The sequence below is a fragment of the Lissotriton vulgaris genome, chromosome 2_1, assembly GCF_964263255.1.
Source record: "Lissotriton vulgaris chromosome 2_1, aLisVul1.2, whole genome shotgun sequence".
NCBI classification, from domain to species: domain Eukaryota; kingdom Metazoa; phylum Chordata; class Amphibia; order Caudata; family Salamandridae; genus Lissotriton; species Lissotriton vulgaris.
Window position 1 is genome coordinate 1,087,130,249 of NC_141687.1, and position 18,178 is coordinate 1,087,148,426.

Below are 18,178 nucleotides of genomic sequence, written 5' to 3' on the forward strand. Positions count from 1 at the left end.
CATTTAACCCCCCTCCTCCTTGCCCTCCATTTTCCAAGTCCATACTCCTTCCACCACGTCCAGCCCTGTGTTGCTGTGCTTCTGTCACTGCCCTTCCCACCTGCCCTGCGTAATTAGCTTGCTGCCCCTACCCACCGCCTCCCTGCCCTCTGTTGTCCTAGTCAATGCTCCTTCCACCTTCCCCCTGCCCTGCATGGTACAATGTTTCTTCACTGTTATGTACAGTTTAGCATGCCATGGCCTAACCCTTTTTTCTGTATTTTTGACATTTTAGCAGTGGAATGGCTGAGTTCAACTGCAGACAAAGGAAGACAGGAAAACGTATTTCCCTACCACAAAACCCAGAGATCCATAACAAAGATCAATATTGGATTTGCTCACTAAAAAAAGGAGTACCAAAGATCTTCCTACAGGTTCTAATGAAGGTGAGAGAACATAAGAGTTGTCTGATGCTCTTCTGTCTAGCAGTGAAAGCATATTTTCACATTCTTATGACATCCCTGAAACATCATCTGTGGCAATTGCAGCTGCTTCTCCCTGTGCTGATGGTAGTGCTGCCAATGTTGAGATCACTGCTATTTCTCCACCTGCTGACAGTGCTTAGTGTTCATTTCACACTGAGGTTGAAGATTCATCTTCTTATGTTGGCAGCTTAGATGACAGTACCTCTGTGGCTCGACTTGCCATCATCCTGTGAGGACAATACAGCCAGTGACAAGCTGGCCTTGTCATCATCGTGTGATCATCAGCTCTTTTTTTGAGGAGTGACATATTAGAGGCACCTTGAATCAAATAAAATGCCACCCAGCAAGTGAATTTGTGGTAGATGGCTTGTCACTGAATAATTATAGCGGCCCACAGCAACCAAAACTTCAATTATTCCCCTTAACTGCATGCTGTGGGTTTAATGAGGATTACAAAACCCATCCTTGGGTAGAGTATTCAGTCCTTAAAGATGCTGTTTATTGTTTTGCATGCAGCAATAAAGTGATGGTTCTGTGGCAGGAGGAGGAAGTGAACCTGGAAATGTTACATTCATTGAAATTAGCTTCAGAAAGTTGAAAAATCTTACTTGTTCTCTGTCCAAACATTAACAAAGAAGCAGAAATTGTCATTTATTGCTTGGACCAACTTCTAAAGATTACAGCAGCCTATAAACCATCAGCAGTCAGATTTTCCGTGATAGGAAGAGGTACGGAGAAAGAAATTGAGAATAGACAACATGTGGAGCAGCTGCTTAAGGTAATATGTTTCTTGGGTCGTCATGGGCCTGCATTCTGTGCCACGGGTGAAAGTGAGCATTCTCACAATAGGGAACATTTATTGAATTGTTAGAGATTATTTCTGAATAAGACTAGAGGTAAAAGAAAAAATGTCCAGGAGTTATGGGCACTATAACTCTCCTGATTACCAAAATTACATGATATCTGTGGTGGCAACCCTTGTCAATGAACACATTGTTAAAAAAGAGATAAAATACTTTGCAGTGGTAGTTGATGAAACCAAAGATGTCTCAGAAAAAGAGCAGCTGAGTTTTATTATCCACTTTGTTGGTTGTGATGGAAATATTCAGGAGAATGCACTAGTGTGATACCATATGGCGAAGTTAGATGGCTACATCCTTACTGCAGCCATTGCTGAAGCAGTACAGAAAGCTGATCTTGATTTGAAGAAATGTGTTGCACAGTGCTATGATTTAGCATCTATTATGAGTGACTGTTTTAATGGTGTCCAAGCAAAAATAGGAGAGATTGTATCACAAGCAATTTATATACACTGCCATAACCATCGCACAAACAGTAACTAATATACAACCAGTAAAAGGTTTCCTTTCAACATTACACACAGTTTATGTTTTTCTTTCACAAAGTTCACTAAGGCTTGAGATCTTTGTGAAAGCATAGGAAGAGAGTAATCTTTATGTAATGGAGCTAAAAGGACACTCAGGTATGAAGTAGTTTTACTGGTAGTCATGTGTTAGAAAAGAACAGAAGCGATTTGAGTCTATTATCATTGTTCTCCATGTAATTAAATCAGAACAATGTGACAAGGAGGATAGTATACAAGCCAAAGGACTTCTTAGAACATTGAAAACTTTGGTTACTTGCTTACAATGCAATGTATGGAACTCGTTCTCCGAAAGATTCACAGTCTATCCAAAGTACTACAGAGCAAAGACCTTGACTTGCCAAGAGCATGTGATCTAATTAAGTCAGCAATAAATGATTTAGTGAAACTCCATCAAGACAGTCAGTGGGCTTAATTGTTAAGTCAGGCTAAGGCCTTAGCAGAGCAGAATGAAATTGAGATGCAATAAAAATCCAATCCAAGTGCTCCTCCTTAGAGACACCATAAATTGAGAAACAATCTGACAGATTATTTTCTTAGTACCTCTGTAGGAAAAACACCAAGCCATTTTCATGCCTTAGAAAGTCAAACTCCATTGTCTGAGCGCTTAAAGCAGGAAGTTTATTTCTCTACTTTCAATAGATTTGTAAATGAGTGTGAGGCTTCTTTTACAGTCAACATGGGACTCGTGTCTTCCGTTGGAATGTTCAATCCAAAAGTTACAAATATTTTTTACTTTTCCTCTGCACTAGTTATTGTTGACAAATGTCCAGAGGTTGCAGTAATCTAAAGTCTTCTATGATCCGAACTGGAAACTGCAAAATTGTATCTTTCAGACAAGAATGTGCCAGGCAGTATCTCATGTATCTACCAGGAGCGTTTCCTCAGGTTTTGGATCAAATACATCTAGTTCTAACATTCCCTATTACTAGTTCTACAAATGAGACATTCTTCTCCTGTATGAAAAGGGTGAAAGTAAATTGCACAATAAATATGGAGACAAGAGACTCAGTGATTTAATGATAATGGCTTTTGTACCTAATGAGGTTGAGCAGCTAAATTTGAATGAAGCCATTGACAGATTTGCTGACGTGGGCCACCAGAAATATCGTCTTAAAAAATAAGCTGGTCCTTTCCATCATTCAGAAAAGCAGCATCAGAGAAGTAAAGACACAGCCTCACATTTTGCCAGGGAAACAACAGTTACTCCTCAATCAGTCCCTATTCCCCTTGAGGCTATCTGACAGTGATCGCAGAAGTCAGTAACCTATGCAGGGGCAAGAAGAGAGCAGCCACCTTGCCTCTAAGCACTATTTGCAATGCACCAACTTGCTGTTCATTTTGTTTCTTTCTGTCACCGTGGATATGCAGCCTAATCACATTAGCTTTTCATGTGTGGAACCGTAGAACCAGTATTACAAAGCACTGTTAGCCACCTTGAATTCCTGTACCAAGCACTTGCTGTTCATCTATGTTGTCTCATCAAGACTGGCAATTATTAGTATAGCAAATATTCTTCGTACCAGTGAAGGAAGGGGCCCTCTAGGGCTACGCGGGTTGTCTACAACCAACGGCTATGCCTTCCCAAGAATGAAGAGTTGGTCAGACAGTAGAGAATACAAACTTATTTTATTCACTATATATTCTGCAGAGGCGCCCAGTCAGGCCTTCACCATAAAATGTCCGCCAAGGGGGACTGACTCCCCAGGGCACGCTGATACATAATAAACCCTTCTGGAGACTACGGCCATGCCTCTAATGGACTACGGCCATGCTTAAGCCGGGCATGAACAAAGGAGGTACAGGGGGGTGAGATACAACCTGCCAGATGGGTGCACTATCAGTACTCCAAGGCCGTTGTGCCGGTCTCAGCCTCTCCTAACGTGGGAGCACAGCTACACATCGAGATTGGAATGCAAGAAAGAATATCAGTTCATTAACAAGTAGGGTTACATCCTTGAACAGGAGAGAAACTAATAATGAAGTACAGTTCTGCTAAGGCAAGCAAAAGAAAAGAAATAAGTCCTAGTATGAGCACAGCCCAAGCAGTCTTCTAGTGATTACAAAATACAAAATGGAGTCACACAAGCTCCCTAAACTTACATGTTGCGAGGATAACTCAGTGGGTGCATAATGCGAATAGATAGTGTGAATACAAATAGCATCTATTTAGCCACATAATGCTAACCTAACATAGCATGTATAAATGCACAATGGGAAGGGGAGTTTCAAATCTAACAGACCCTCCTTTTAGCATACGTGGCTAAAAGCTTTACTGCATGGTCTTTACGATTGTAAGTGAGGGGAGGAGAGGTACAAAAACATTCATATTGCGAAACATATTCAAAGCAATGGAAATATAAAAATCGTCATTCAGTATTCAAATATTCCCTCGTCTATCATCATTATTGACTTAATTTCTTGCATCATCATTGGTGAGTACTTATTATCCTGTTTGGGCAGCGTAACGATGGGAGTCAGTTTATTCATGCAATACATACACCAGGCTGAGAGACAATTGATACACAAACATCAGGTAAAGATGACTCCTGCAATAACTATCAGGACGAGAAATATCTTCCAACCCCATGAAGCCAGCAGGCCCCAGAGACATCCAGTGAGGGACCATGAACCATTGTCCTGATGGATCTCTAAGGCGAGTCTGTGTAATTTCTGTATGGCAGAATATACTATTGGGGCACTATCTGGTATGTACACGCAGCAACTGCTGACTATGACACAACATACTCCACCCCTGTCAGCTAGAACTACACCTAGAACCATCCGATTTTGAAGCTAAACAAGTCTCGTAGCTTGGAGCTTGACTGTGATATTAGTCAGTATATCAGCAGTGGTGTTAATGACTCCCTTAACCGCTCTGGCAAGGTGACTTCTGTTGTGGCTATTAAACAAGGGACCCTAGAATGGTACAATGCCCTTCATGATATCAGTAAATCACTGTAGGGAGGTAGCTGTTTGATCAATATCGTCTGTATTAACAACTCTTTTAACTTGATGCATAGAAATATTTCTAAGGTACAATCTATGATCTTTCTGGTAGTTAGACGGTGCAAGATAAACAGGAGGCTGGAGGAGGTAGAGATAACACTGGCCAGACCACCCCCTAGGGAGCCAAGTATAAGCTTGTTCCCCACAGATGAAGTATACATTTGCGGGGTATCAACAAGTGTGGACTACTAGTTGTATTCAAATTGATAGGTATAGTTACAATTACTCTGTTCTACAGAAACATTCCTACCCTTGAACACAGAAACTAGCTGTTGCATTGATCATGGGGACGGGCATAGCTTTATCTACAGTGATATTATGCTCTTGGAAACATTTCAAGTATTCTGCGACGTTGAATCCTTGTCTAGTACTTCATTTTGTAACCAGGTGACATTTTCATGGACTGTAAAGACATTCATACAGGCATCAGATTGTAAGGTACCCTCCTTTCCATCTGCCCTAGGTATATATCCTTGATGCACCACTATATCATCTAAAACTGCCTCATAGTTAGCCTCTGACATTTTCATCAAACCCGCATAATAATGCATATAAACCATAGATAGTAGTTGACACCATGCTTCACAGCTACCTAAATAGGACAAGGGCACCGATATAAGTAGATCATTTTTATGCATAACTGAGGGGAGCAGTCCACATACCCAACACTTTGTGGCATTAGTAGTGCCATGGACTTGATGACTTGATGAAGCATTTGGATGAATGCATTCTGAGTATAAGTTTGTCTATGTCTTTCTTTATGTGGGGCCAATGTAATGAACAAGTCCTCAACTGGAACTGGGGTAGTCCCTATCAAAGTATGCACAGGGTTTTGTTCCGTAAATACCAGACTACCCCTAATAATGTTATCATCACCTGAAGAATGAAAACCACCACCACCGCCTTACTCCCAGTAGACCTGCTAGACCACCCCAGACCATTCTACTGCATCAGAGAAGTCATTAGAGGCTGCTCCTCTCTCATATTTGCAGGACCAAACAGGTACATTATAAATACTGTTCAGAATTGGGACCACAAATACAACTAACCAGAGGAGAATTCTTCTTTCCTGTGTCCTTCATAAGCCTCACAGGCAGGCTCCTATTGTTCATCAAGCACTTCCACGGTGAAGCTGCACGATCAAAGCCCTTGCTGGAAAGCAATCTGCAGCCCTTACTGAGAAACAAATCCTTCTTTTTTTAGGATAGGGCAACCTCCCTCCTGGGCAAATACCCTCAGCGATCCTGTCCAGTGTCCTAGGGCAATGCACCAGTGTTCTTCACTCTAGTCTAAATTGCCACCAGAGACACAGTACACCCTAACGCAAGTCCTTCCCTAACTCCTGAATTGCCCTGCTTGCACACTGTCCTTCTGTCTGGGCCCCGATTGTACCTTGTGTGTCCAGGCACCTCCTCATCCTCAAACAGAGGAAGGAATTCACGTTCAGTTGGGCCTGGAGACTCAGGTGTTAGTGCACCAGGAACTGGAGCATCCGATGCGGCCCTTATCTCAGGGGGATCACCTCGGACAAGGCCTTAACGCTCTCCTCGTCTGTCTGCGCCCCTCTCAACCTGGCATCAGAGAAAGAGACAAACGTGGCACCAGCTCAGTTTCCTGATCAGCAACTCTATCCCGAACACAGGCATCTTATGGGAGCAGCAGGGGCACCTTTTTTTAAAAAAAAAACCTTTATTTAACAATTGCAATCAATTACAGACAAGGGCCTACAACCCCCAGGGCTGGCCGCTAAGCATAGGATCTCTGTTAGGCTCCTGCCCAACCCACACACTGCAGGAACGTTGCAAATCCCAACCACTTCCCCGACTCACCGGTCACTCACTAGATGGCACAAATGAGTAAACCGTTGAACCAGAAAAGGGGGTGGAAACAAAGGCTCCAAACCTTCCACCCCTGTAGAACGGAGATTCAAACAACACCCTCCTCCTCGCTTCCACACCTGCAGGGACAGGGAAACAAAAAAGGTATAGCACACAATAATCTTCATCAGTCCCCAATCCTGTTTCAGTAACAAAAGACCATATCCAGCAGTTCACCACACTGACACTTACCATTAACAAATGCAGGTTTTGCTTCGAGGAGGTATATTTGTTAAACCATAAGGCAGGTTTATCGGGTGTTTGCGGTTTGGGCGTGACGGGTTTTCACAGGGTAAAAAACATGCCAAAGGAACGTGCATGAACAAAAAACCCCTGTAGAACAAAAAGGGTGGTGAGTGGGGAAGACCAAAAACAGTGAGAAACTATAACACTCGTCTCACGTGAAAAAAGGATTGTAAAAAGCTTCCCAGCCGGGAAACAACTCACAACGTAGGATCCGCCCTAAGCGAGGCGGATAGTTTCCACAAGACTTGCAGAAAGAACGAACGGCTTGCGCCCGTTCAAGGTGAGCTACAAGTCTCGAGATTTTAAGGAAACAAAAAGACACTAAAACAGTGCCTGACAAACAGGAGCCCCTGGATGTCGTTGGTAATCTCTGAAAGGAGATTGGGGGAAAACGGGAAACAGGTATGCTAACTAACTAACTCACTACAGGAACACGGGGCGGGTCACTACTAAGGAACAGCGGGGAACGGGAGCAGGGAGAAATATCACACTGGGAATCAAGGTAAGGGAAACGGGAAAAAGGGCAAGTTTTCCAAGGTTCCTCACGAGCCCGTGAGGAACGGCAACAACCAACAGCTTCTCAGGAACCAAAAATAGCAGGAACCCACAGGTTTGCAATAACAAGCAACAACACTATGGTAGGACTCCCTTTTATACTGCTGGCGTGTCATGTGATGGTGAAAGCTATGGTCAGAAAAAGAGGACTGGGGACCGAATCCTAACAGTACCCCCCCCCCAATGATCCTCCCCACAGGTCTTGGCTTCCTGGGATGTTGTCTATGAAACAGCCTCACTAACCGGGGCGCATGTACCCTTCCAGCCGGTTCCCAGGTCCTGTCTTCCGGAGCATACCCCTTCCAATCTACCAGGTAATACAACCTACCCCTCTGTCTCCTAGAATCAAGTATAGCCTGAACTTCGAACTCTTCTTCTCCATCCACCACTACCGGAGCGGGAGGGGGCAAGACCTGATCAGACAGAATAAAGGGCTTCAGCAATGAGGTATGGAATACTGGGTGAATCTTATATTCCGATGGCAGTGACAGCTTCATCGCCACAGGGTTGGCTATCTGAACGATCGGAAAAGGGCCTACATACCGGGGCTGTAGTTTGCGCGACCCCTGTAGACGTAGGTTACGAGAAACCAACCATACCTGATCGCCCACCTTATAATCAGGGGCCAAAACCCTATGGTGATCCGCCTGTGCTTTCATAGCCGCCTTGGCTTCCTGTAACCTGCCTCTAGCCACTTCCCAGATGTCGCTCAATCGTTTACACACTTCGTCAATGGCTGGCATGTGCCCAGTGGGTTGTATAACTAGGGCTCTAGGATGGTATCCCATAGAGCAAAAGAATGGTGTCATTCCCAGGGCCGTGTGTATGCTGTTGTTATATGCAAATTCTACTATGGGTAATGCCATTACCCAGTCGCATGACAGGGACGTAGTCAAGCACCGCAGGTATTGTTCCATAGTCTGGTTGGTGCGCTCTGTCGGCCCATCTGACTGGGGATGATACGCAGATGACAACCGTATCTCCATCTTGAGCACCAGACAAAGCTCCGTCCAGAAATGGGATACAAATTGCGCCCCCCTATCTGAAACGACGGCTGTAGGCAGCCCATGTAACCTCACGACCGAAGTCATAAACTCCATGGCCATCTCCTTAGCGGTGGGCAACTTCTTAAGCGGTATAAAGTGGGCCATTTTGGTGAACAAGTCCACCACTACGAGAATGGTCGTGAAACCTGATACCAAAGGAAGATCCGTGACAAAATCCATGCTGATGTTATGCCAAGGGGAAGGGGGTATCAGCAAAGGCTGTAACAAACCAGAGGGCTTACTATGTGAGGGTTTATTGATGGCACAAACAGGACACGCGGTCACATATTTCTGTATGTCCTGCGCCACAGTTTCCCACCAAAACCACCTCAGGCACAACTCCTTCGTCTTCCCTATTCCAGGATGTGCTACCAAGGAGGAAGAGTGACACCACTCCACCACCTTTGCTCTCAACTCGGGTGGAACAAACAACCTATCCCCCTCATACAGCAACCCCTCCCGGAGAACCACCTGCGACAGCTGTAACCACGGGGTCAAATCCATGTGTCTCAACTGATCCTTCACCTTGGCCTCGAACTCTTCTACAGAAGCCACTCCCACTATCCTTCTACTGTCTAGCATAGGTCTACTTTCTCTCCCTGATTTCACTACCTCGGGATCGATATGTATCCTGGACAGTGCGTCTGATTTAATCTGTTGAGCAGCCGGTCTGTAGGTGATAATGAAGTCGTACCCATTGAAAAACAAGACCCACCGCATCTGTCTTGGTGTCAATGCCCTGGCTGATCTAAAAAACTCCAGGTTCTTATGGTCGGTGTAAATTGTGATGATATGACGGGCCCCCCACAGGTAATGACGCCACTCTTCGAAAGACAGTTTCACTGCCAGCAACTCCCGTTCCGCCACCATGTAATTGCGTTCGGCAGGTAACAATGTCTTTGAAAAGTATGCAATAGGGTGCATATGGCCTGTGCCCTCCTCCTTCTGGGACAGTACCCCTCCTACTGCACCCGCAGATGCGTCTGTCTCCACAAAAAAAGGAAACGCAGGGTCGGGATGAGCCAGTACCGGAGCCGTGGTAAAAGATTTTAACAACGGACGAAAGGCTTCTTGGGCTTCCTGAGACCACACAAAAGGGACCTCCTTACGTAACAACCTGGTCATCGGCGCCACGATGTCAGAAAATCGATCAATAAAGCGCCGGTAGAAATTGGCGAACCCTAGAAGTACCTGTATGTGTTTAACCGTGGATGGTACCGGCCAGTCCAGAATCGCCTGTATCTTTTTTGGGTCCATCCGTATTCCATCCGCAGATATCAAGAATCCCAGAAATTCCACCTCAACAGCATCAAACTGGCACTTCTCCAGTTTGGCATAAAGCTGATGTTCCCTCAATTTCTGCAACACTTGCTGCACATGCGTGTGATGTTCTACACTGTTCTCAGAGAAGATAAGGATGTCATCCAGATACACGATTACAGTCCTATCCAAGTACTCACTCAGGACCTCGTTAATGAAATACTGGAATGCCGCTGGCGCATTGCACAGACCGAACAGCATCACACAGTATTCAAACAACCCGTATTTAGTTTTAAAAGCCGTCTTCCACTCATCCCCGGGCCGCATACGGATCAGATGGTAAGCTCCGCGCAGATCTAATTTCGTGAACACCGTGGCCTTGCGGAGTTGGTCTAATAACACGGGGATAAGTGGAAGAGGGTACCTGTTCTTAACGGTAGCCTTGTTTAACGTCCGGTAGTCCACGCAAGCCCTCAGAGTGCCTTCTTTCTTCGGTATGAAGAAGATAGCCGAAGACACGGGTGAAGAAGAGGGACGGATGAACCCTAGTTCTAACATCTCATCCAAATAATCTTTAAGGTGCTTCTCCTCTGGTTCGGATAATGCGTAGACCCGGCTACTAGGCAAGGGGACCCCCTCCATCAAATCAATTCTACAATCAAAAGACCGATGAGGTGGTAAACTCTGAGCGTAACCTTTATCAAACACATTGGCATACTCCCCGTACTGCCGCGGAACTCCAGTCTCCTCCAAGGCTGCACAATACAACGGTGGAACTTTCTTACTGGCCACGCTATAGCAATTCTTCAGACAATAATGCGAATCCAGAGTGACTAAACGCCGCACCCAATCAATCCTGGGATTGTGCTCCTGAAGCCAAGGCACCCCCAACACCAACCCGAAAGAAGGCGCATCAATCAAATCAAACACCACGCATTCCGAGTGTCCGTTGTCACATACCAACCGTAACGGTACCGTCTGTCTGGTAATACATCCAGATGACAACTCGGTTCCATCTATTGCTCGTACCAACTCCGGTTGTTTTTTGTACTGGCAGGGCACGCCTAGTTTATCCGCTAGAGAAATGTCAATGAAATTGCCCGTGGCACCCGAATCCAACAGCACCGATACAGGCACTCTATTCTGTGCTGACAATAAAAGTTGAGCCGAGATGACAAAATGTCGGGGCGCCAGGTCTACCGCACCCAACACCTCATATTGCCCCGTGTGTTGCACGGAAAGAGGCAACCTTTCCACCTGTACGTATGCCACCTTTTTTCCATAACCCGCCCCTGATGGTTTGACGGGACACTCCCTCGCAAAGTGGCCACCCTGTCCGCAATAGAGGCATAGATTTTTATCTCTTCTTCTTTTCCTCTCTTCAGGAGTCAAAGGCCCCCTAACTCCCCCTATTTCCATTGGCTCGGGCTTCGGCTCCCCCAGGGGTTGTTTCACTTCTGGTTTTATGAAATTACCACGGGACACCTGAAAACGTACACGGTCCCCGCGTCTTTCAGATAGCCGATGGTTCAATTTAACCACCAGGCCAATGAATGCGGCACACTCCTCCGGTGGATCCACTACTTGTGATACCACATCCTTTAGATCGTCATTAAGACCCTGGTAAAACCATGAGGTCCGCTTATCGGCTGGCCAATGTATCTCTGAGATCAACCGATTAAAGGTCGCTATATATGTCAGGAGATCCTGTCTGCCCTGTCGCAATTTCAGCAGTTCTGAATCACTAGCTTGCATGAATGTATGTTTGGCAAATAACCCCCGCATCAATTCCTTAAAGGCATCATAATTCCGCAACACTTGGTCGTTGCCCTCCACTAAGGGGATAGCCCACTGGGCAGCAGTACCAGCCAAATAGGAAAGCGTAAAGGCTACTTTTGCCGCATCGTCAGGAAAGGCCCCCGGCCAACACATGAAGTGTAACTGACACTGGTTCATGAACATTCCATATTTCGACTGTCTCCATAGAATCGTTCAGGTTGAGCTAGGGGAACAGGAACAGGGGATGACACAGTGATAGCAACCGGGGTTCCACCTCCAGGGTTACTCTGTCCCGCCCCTCCATACTGGAACGTAGCCGGATGTATAAGGGGTGCGGACCTCTTGGTTGCACGGTTTCCCGCGCCCTCACCGCCCCCAGTTCTTGTCTCAATCCTACGTTCTCCTGTCTCAAATCCTGCACCTGAGCCTGTAAGGCTGCTAAGGCACCCATAATATCGAGCATGGTAGGGGCTTCCGCCCCTGCCGTAGCTCCTCCTTCTACATCCATCCGTTCGGGCAGTGTATTAAAACGTGGGCTTGTTATTCTGTTAGACTCCTGCCCAACCCACACACTGCAGGAACGTTGCAAATCCCAACCACTTCCCCGACTCACCGGTCACTCACTAGATGGCACAAATGAGTAAACCGTTGAACCAGAAAAGGGGGTGGAAACAAAGGCTCCAAACCTTCCACCCCTGTAGAACGGAGATTCAAACAACACCCTCCTCCTCGCTTCCGCACCTGCAGGGACAGGGAAACAAAAAAGGTATAGCACACAATAATCTTCAGTCCCCAATCCTGATTCAGTAACAAAAGACCATATCCAGCAGTTCACCACACTGACACTTACCATTAACAAATGCAGGTTTTGCTTCGAGGAGGTATATTTGTTAAACCATAAGGCAGGTTTATCGGGTGTTTGCGGTTTGGGCGTGACGGGTTTTCACAGGGTAAAAAACATGCCAAAGGAACGTGCATGAACAAAAAACCCCTGTAGAACAAAAAGGGTGGTGAGTGGGGAAGACCAAAAACAGTGAGAAACTATAACACTCGTCTCACGTGAAAAAAGGATTGTAAAAAGCTTCCCAGCCGGGAAACAACTCACAACGTAGGATCCGCCCCAAACGAGGCGGATAGTTTCCACAAGACTTGCAGAAAGAACGAACGGCTTGCGCCCATTCAAGGTGAGCTACAAGTCTCGAGATTTTAAGGAAACAAAAAGACACTAAAACAGTGCCTGACAAACAGGAGCCCCTGGATGTCGTTGGTAATCTCTGAAAGGAGATTGGGGGAAAACGGGAAACAGGTATGCTAACTCACTACGGGAACACGGGGCGGGTCACTACTAAGGAACAGCGGGGAACGGGAGCAGGGAAAAATATCACACTGGGAATCAAGGTAAGGGAAACGGGAAAAAGGGCAAGTTTTCCAAGGTTCCTCCTGAGCCCGTGAGGAACGGCAACAACCAACAGCTTCTCAGGAACCAAAAATAGCAGGAACCCACAGGTTTGCAATAACAAGCAACAACACTATGGTAGGACTGGGGACCGAATCCTAACAATCTCAATTCACAAAGCGCATCGGTTGCAAAGGTAATTCAATTTAGACACAGGATAGGAGGTTTTCATTTTAAAATAATAAGTAGAAAGAGCCAGGTGTCGCACAGTGTCTCGGATCACAAAATGGGGCGAGCAAAGAAACAACGTGTCCAAAAGAAACTCGCTATCAACTAAGTCAGCGGAGTTAAGACGTAAGTCATCAGGATAAACTAGCGCATTTTTGTTCGTCTACTCCCTCAGTATTGTCCGCCCCAAAGCACCAAAACCTCAGAAAGTCAAGGTACAGATATAGAGTCAAGGATGTAAGAAAGCCGAACCCACTACACTAACCCGGAAAAGGAAAAGAGAAGAAGACAAGGGAAGAGAAGGAAGAAAGAGGCCATAGAACAAAAATAAAAACGAACACCCATCCCCAACCCCCCCCACCCTGCACCCCTGCTGATGACTACGGCCACCCCCCTCGCAGCGTGCCTGTCGCCCAATAATCAGAACCCGAAATATAGAAGAGAAAGAAAGAAAAGGCAAAGAACCCCACTCGGTGAGGGAAATCGGAGGAGGGCATATTTCTACGGACTCCCGGTCTCCTTTCCCCGTCATAACCAACCCTGCTCCGGACTCCGTTAGATCAAGAAAACAATCCTGTTAAACCAAGTGCACAATTAGAGACCCAGATAAAAATCTCAACCCTGGCCCCGTCTATCAAATTCACTAAAGTCGTTAATTAATGAAAGCCCTTTCCACAAATTACTGCAAGAGTCTACAGAACAGGAGTACACAGATGAGAAAAGTGCGGCAGATCTCAATGTGGATGGTTGGTGCCAGTGTTGCCCCTCCCTGTCTCCGAAGCCAAGCTTTAACCCATCTGCCATCTTGAAGGACCGACAGGGGAGGGGAATCGACAAGGTCCAAAGCAGCAAATGATAAAAAGTAGAAAGTTCCAGAATGGGGATGTCATGTAAATGTTCCAAGGGATACACAATCGGGGGTTCCAACGGCTCCATTGGGTAATCGGGCACAGTACCATCAGGTAGATCCAGTACAGTAGGAGCAGACCCTGCTTCCAGCGCCGGGTCAAAACAAGTCTCCGAGACATATATTGAAATGCAGGCTGGTTGTCGGGGCACGGAAGTCGAGTCAGGATCCGCTCTCAGATCTGTGAGTCCATCCGTCGCAGACAACAAACTGCATGTCTGGACTGCAATGGTTCCCTTTAGTGCCATGAGTGACTCCAGCACCGTTCGCAGTGACGGGCCAGTTCGAGCCTGCTCCGCTAGCTGCCTTTCTTCCTCCAACATGGTGGTCCCCACGGAGTGGCGCCTTCTCCGGGGCAAAATTAGACGGAGCAGGAGTAAGCCATGAGGGACTGATGGTTAGCAAGCAATAGTACGCAGCGAGGTACCGACCCGGGGGGATCGGCAATGCGAATGTCGAACCCCCGGTCAGGGACCCCCGCGACACATCGCCGTGCGTCTCTCGTCGCCTCACCTACTGTAGGGCACTAGGCAGTTGGTGGTAGCGGACCAATCAGAAGTCCGAATGTTCCGGAGAGCGGACCCGACCACCTTCAGCAGTCCGTTGTTATTCAATTCGGACCCGGCGGAGCCCGCACTCGAGACCCCGGCGCCTCTGCTGGGTTAGGCCTCAGACGACTATCGATGTAGCTCTGCTCCACAACGGCGGAGAAACTCCGGTATTGCACCACTGGAAAGCAGGTCAGATCACACACACGGATCTGGTGCGGGTAACCAGGATAGGCGACAGGATAATAGATCGGAAGACCGAGGTCAGCGGAGCCGGGAGACTATGCGGCCATCTTGGTTGGTGTCGTAGCTCCTCCTCCCAGGGGCACCTTTTTAACATGCCAGGCTTGTACCCAGTGCTTTCAGCCCTCCAACTTAACAGCTGTTCAGTTTGCCAGTAGCACCTGGGAAGGTCCCTTCCACATCGTCTCCAGAGAGGTCTTGCATTGAAAATGTCGAACCATTACGTAGTCCCCGGCCTGTAGTTGATGCCCGGGCCCCTCTGGCACTCGTTGCAGGGTGGTGTGTATCTGTTGGTGAACAAAACAAAGGTCTTTAGACAATTGCTATTAATAGTCTATCAAAAGAGGGTACTCTATTTCAGAGAAACATTTGGGTCTTGGGAAGCCCCAGACATTAGCAGGGCACCCAAAGATGACTTCATAGGGTGACAGCCTCGTCCTAGAATGCGCTGTTACCCTTGTGGACAACAATGCTAAGGGCAAGGCATCTGTCCATTAAAATCCTGTACTTTCACGAATTTTCGCAAGCTTCAGATTTAGAGTGCCATTGTACTTCTCAACAAGGCCTGCTGATTGGGAGTGGTTTGCTGCATGGAATTTCTGCGTGATTTGTAAGCCCTTGCACACCAAATCAATGACTTTGGAATTGAAATGGCTATCATTTTCACTCAAGATTACGCGTGGCAATCCGTAGCATGGGAAATACTCCTTTAAGAGTGCCTTTGCTATTGCCATGGCTGTATTCTCCTTAGTGGGTTATGCCTCAATCCATTTACAGAATGCACAAGTTACTACTAGTACCTATTTCAAATTACTGACTCGTTCCATTTCAATAAAATTCATCTGAAGAACCTCGAAAGGAACAGAAATGGGGGATGCAAAATTACCAGTGGGTGTAGGGGTGCCCTTCCCAGGATTGTGCTTTGCACAAATAATACAATGCTTCACCAAATGTGCTGCAACCTTAGGGATATTATGATACTGCCATACTGGGAATAGTAGTTTGCATATGCCTTTGCCACTAAAGTGCGCCGGACCGTGGGCCATGGTGACTACAAGGAGAACAAATGCATTGGGCAACGACCATCTCTGCTTTCCTGACAAGTCATTCCAACACCCATCCTCGTCCAAACGTCCTGTCCTCTCTTCCCACAAGGGCATGTTTTGAAGAATAGGAAGAATATGGCTATTACACACATTCGGCACTGTCTCTGCAACCACACCAGACTTAATCAAATCCTGAATTATTTTGTAATAAAGCCTTTTCTCCCGCCTGTGAAATCTTATAGTGGGGAATGCATGGCAATTTAGTATTGTCCTTTATCTGGATAGAGACAGGTGGGATCTGAAGTAACCCCCTCATTGGTGTCCCCAGTAGCCCACAGTTTGTGTGGCACATATTTGAACTCTGTAGGGAGAGGGGCATATTTTGCAAAGCATTGTTTTGCCTGGGCCACTTGCGGGCCAATAGTCATGTAAACACCATCTGGGGAGTGATGAGTTGTCGCATGCAGTCTTTTTAACAGGTCTAGCCCTAGTAAGTTCTCCCCACAGTTTGATGTCAGTAAAAACAGTGAGTCGACTGTAAAGGGGCCAATAATCAAAGCAATAGGCTTGGAAATGGGGCTAACAACCGGCAAACCTGAGAAACCTGCTGAGACATTGTTCTGGCCAGACAGAGCTGCCCCCGGGACCAGGGACCGGAAAACAGAGCTATTCATAGCTCCTGTATCGATTAAAATTATTTCTATAGTACCCTGTAAATTTGCAGTAATATAGGGTGCACGTTGATCTACAGGCACCGGAACTGGTCCCTTGCCCTGCCCCTAGCTATCCTAACTGTGAGACAACCCTTTGACTTTGTCCATATAATAGTCGTCATGGTAGTACTGTCTTTCTTATGGGTCATCAAAATAATTCTCACTCTACCAATTGTACAACATAGTCTCTGACTGCATTACCCCTCGGCCTCCTCCTCCGTGTCCTGTAAAATCCCCACCTTTATGAGCCCCACCTCTCTGCAACAATTCCAGGCACTCAATCCGCCAATGTCCCTCATTCTTGCAGTACACACGTTGGTTGGGTCCCACAGCTGTGCCTGAAGCACTACCTCTGTTCGACCGAGGTGCTTGTGGACCTGAACCCACACCATATCCTCTTCCCCTCCTCTTGCAACTTGTTGCATCAATACCCTCAACTTTGAATCTTTCGACTTCTTCTCTATCTTCTCTTTGTTCTCATTCTCTCTGTGCTCATAATACTGTGCCATGCTCAATATGACTTGACGTATCATAAAAATAACATAAGGAGCTATACTTACAAATAGCTCCGATACAAATGACCAAATAACCAGTCAGTTGGAAGTGAAGAAAGTTCAATCGTTTATTATGCAAAATACTCTATAGAGGAGCCTCTCCCATCCTCAGCCATCAAGGTGAGTGGAGAAGACGGCTGGCTTACATTAAAAACAGCACATATATACTTCCAGTAAGGTACGCGAAGTCACCGTAAATGGAAAAACACTACTTGGCTCTTGGTCCTCGAGGAAGGGCCATATATGGCACACATAATTAGTTCAAAGCTCTGCTTAGTTATTATTGGGGAGGTCAGGAGGGGTGACTCCCTTTCGTCCCGGTGCCCGGGAGTGCAGGCACAGCGCCTTCAGGAATGCTCTCATCGCACCCAAAGCCAGATGCGAGCTTGGGTCCCAGGGCAGGGAAAGAATAGCGTGCATTCAGGTGCTTTCAGCAACTCAACTGAGCCGGGGCCTGACAACCACTGGAAGGTAACACGTGATTACCGCTCGTGTCTAACATTACAAAGGAAGATGGCGCCTGTATGGTTCTAGGCCCATTCGAAGTAAACAGAACACACGAACAGCATATACCCCTACCTACTAGCTAAAACAGAAATAGGTTAGACTTAATGCATACTCACATGAAAGAGTATATAGATACATCATGCTAACACAACATATATGTATATGGCTAATGCCACTGACATAGGGGAAATTGGATTTTATCCCTCAGAACTGCCCTTTTAGCATGATGTAGCTAACTAACAGGGAAGTCAGTCTTGAAAAATCCCTTTATCAATCTGCATGATATCCTTTATTTCCTGCAGCACTATTTGAGCTTTTACTGCAGCTGGGGAAGTACTAGTCACAGAGGAGGCAAGTTTAGTAGCACAGTAAGAGCAACAAGCGGGCCCACACTGTATGCAGAGGCAACAGGTGAA

The 18,178-nt window shown here is 46.4% G+C and overlaps 1 pseudogene; it reads left to right on the forward strand.

Moving 5' to 3' along the window:
* The first annotated feature begins 1,372 nt into the window (after positions 1-1,372).
* On the forward strand, positions 1,373-2,263 carry LOC147731634 (zinc finger MYM-type protein 1-like; annotated as a pseudogene).
* Positions 2,264-18,178: the final 15,915 nt, after the last annotated feature.